This window comes from Sinohyriopsis cumingii, chromosome 9 (genome assembly GCF_028554795.1).
Source record: "Sinohyriopsis cumingii isolate HCF-2022 chromosome 9, ASM2855479v2, whole genome shotgun sequence".
Classification (NCBI taxonomy): domain Eukaryota; kingdom Metazoa; phylum Mollusca; class Bivalvia; order Unionida; family Unionidae; genus Sinohyriopsis; species Sinohyriopsis cumingii.
In genome coordinates this window covers 48,632,270-48,635,672 of record NC_142969.1, presented here as the reverse complement: position 1 = coordinate 48,635,672, position 3,403 = coordinate 48,632,270, and positions in this window count along the sequence as shown.

Below are 3,403 nucleotides of genomic sequence, written 5' to 3'. Positions count from 1 at the left end.
TAGGGACTGGTTCACTACAATTATATGAATGCAGTTTTATTGGTTTTTTTTGGAGGGGGAGGGGTGGGTTCTTTTTTTTTTGGGGGGGATCTAACAATTAACGATGGGGTGGAGAGAGGATAAGTGAAATATATTTATGTAAGACAATCCAATTCACCATGGATTCTTCTCCTGGACTCATAACAAAATTATCTTTTCTGTTCATTTTTCTTTAAAAGAAAAGCAATTTTTAAAAACTTTTTGGACTGCTTTAATGTAATGCTTACAAATAAATCATTATCGTACGTTATACAAGAAACAAAAATACGATTTGAAATTTAGAAAAGTACCAGGAGAGGACCCAATAGTAATGACATGTAAAATGCATGAAATGTTGTTTGTTTGTTTTTAAAGCAGGACTATAGTTTGTTCCTTAGAATATTCTGTACTATGGTTTGTTGTTTAAGGGTACTTGACAATACTTATTTTGTATATGAAGTGATGGCACTGTTTGGTATTGGACAGAAAGGTCTTTTATTTGGTAGAGCATACGAGACATTTTTATAATCGTGTAAAGAAGAGATGTAGAGGGAAAATATAATTCCTACGTTATGTTGTTGTTGTTGTTGTTGTTGTAGGGTTTAACGCCATTTTTCAGCACAAGATAGGCTATACATGGCGGCCAGTATAACTGGTGGAGGAAGAAACCTGGCAAACCCAGGGAAGAACCACCGACCCACGAGAAGCTACTGGCAGGCTTTCCCACGTACCCACGCTAGCCGAGCCTTGGACTCGAACCCACGCAGACAGAGGTGAGATGGCAGTGATCCGGAACGGTGAGCGCTTTAGACCACTCGGCCACTCGGGGCCCCCACGTTATGTTGTAAGTGTATACATATTCCATAAGGAGCACAATGATGAAATAAAGCTGAATGGACAAATTTAACATGTGTACATAAGCATAAATAATACCGGGGGGGGGGTGATTTTTTTTTTTCAGTACAATTTTATTGTCATATTTACATAAACAAATATACCTTCAAAAATACTACTACTACATGTATATGATTTAATATTAAAAATACCGCTTTTTGGTATGTTAGAGAATCACGCTTGGAACCTGATTTTGTCTAGCTGAACCAGTTTTAAAGTATTTTTCCTATACGGAGTATTTGGTCCTTTTTTATTCTTTATATATACTATTGGAAATCTCCGATCATCTTTCCAGCGTAACTAGCATATGCTCCATCGCCGCCGATTCTGACATTTCTTTCTGTTCTAATGTATCGACTCCTAACTGACGATAGTAGCTACGATCACCTTTGCTCTTTTTCTGCCAGATCAAAGTCTTCCAATTCCACGGTTTGGTATATTGCATCATTTAAACCAGTTGTTCCCAAAGTGGGCGGTACAGCCCTCTTGGGGGCGGTGGGATAACGTGGTGGGGGGGGGGAACTAATGCTGAATAATGCTTGTTACGGGTAAGTTAGTAGGGCGCTGAGGATAACCAAGGGGGCGGTGGCCCGAAAAGGTTTGTGAACCACTGATTTAAACTTTTCGGCAGTGCCTGTTTACTGCGAATGCGCATATCCAAATCTACCAATGCGTCAACAAAACATTGTTTGGCCAAAACTTTAGTTAAATCGCCTGTTTCTGTTGGATAGGCTAAATGGATAATTCTTCAGAGGTTAGTGTTAGGACTGGTCAGCCTGGTGTCAGGATAATGTGACTGGGAGGAACATCGTGATACATGTGTGCGGCATGATGCCCCAGTACTAGAGTAGCTTGGTTGGAGTCGCGTGGAAACGGCGAGATACATACCTTTTCGCTCACTACTCCAACAAGTATGGTGGGCACGTGCCTGGGAATGAAACTTATAATATAGCCAGGAATCAGTTGCATTATATGTAGCTGGTTTGATATTACGTGAGTTAGTCTGATTTGCATGATGTGGCATCTTATCTGAGAGACGACATGCTGCACTCGCAAACATGGCTCAAGACTTTCATCATTGTAGCAGCACCTTCGAGTAAGTTACACGTGCGTTCGATGGGCTCAAAGGTTGTGAGTGCGTGCATGTTTGGGGTCGAAAACTCAGTGAAAGTGTTACAATCTGGTTTTCTCACAACAGAATCTGTGCCTTCCATTTTACTATCTTGCACAGTCTTAACATGTTGTGCACTACTATTACCTGGCGCAAAGAAGACATGGGAAATCACATACGCCAAAGACGCATTTAACCTCTATGGCTGTGGATCAGCACACACCGCTTTACCTGATGCATTACCTGTTGCATGGACCGCTCCGGTGGCCTAAGTGGTTAGACCGTCCGCCTCGGATGCGGGAGATTGAGGGTTCGAATCCCTGCAGAGTCATACCAAAGACTTATAAAAAATGGTTGAAGCAGCTCCCTCGCTTGGAGCTCAGCATTAAGAGGTTAGTGTTAGGTCTGATCAGCCTGGTGTCAGGATAATGTGACTGGGAAGGACATCGTGATACATGTCTGCGGCACGATGCCCCAGTCCTAGACATCACTATAAACTGCCACACTGCAAACATTGCTGCAATATATTTATCAACAGATTGTTAATCACACACAAATATGTATATATACAGAGAGATAGAGAGAGAGGAGAACCACCGCTTTTTGTTTTGGTGTGTTAGAAATACATACTCAGATACTGGGCTGAGCCCGCAACTTCTTTATACATACATCAGCCTGGTATTTTCTCTTTCTGTACTTCTGCATATAATGAAAATTGCATTGTCCCATGGCAGTGGAATTAATACTATATTATATTTATTTTATTATTTGTAGATAACTGACAAATGTATAATCAAACAATATTCTGCAAGTTAAGAAATGTGCAGTCGTTTCTATGTTGCTTCCTTCTAACTATTATTTAATAAAAATAATAAAAACAAAATAACAATTTCAACGTACCAAATTTTTAAGTCTGGTATTATTTGTTACATTTGTATATTATGTATATCTATATCATGCTTTTAAACTTAAATTTGTGATGGAGGGAGGGGATGGAGATTTTGCCTAAAGGGACTTTTGTCATGAGTGTAATTAGTAAAGAAAGTTTATACTAAAAGTAGAGTTTAAGGCCTAACCGTGTTTATGACTCAATGGAATTACATAAAACTCTTGTGTGTGTGTGTGTGTGTGTGTGTGTGTGTGTGTGTGTAAATCAGTCTGTGGAATCCTATGCTGTTTTGTTCAGATATATGTTTAGAGGAATTATTTATTGGGAATTACTAACTGGACTTATACAAAGCGCATTGACCTTTTGGACTAAAAGAATACTACAATATTTTGGGATTATAGAGAATTGATTAAAATACATTCTGGATTGTATCATTGTGGTACATTAGAACATTTAAGAGTATTGCTACATCAGATCATTCAAAACTATTG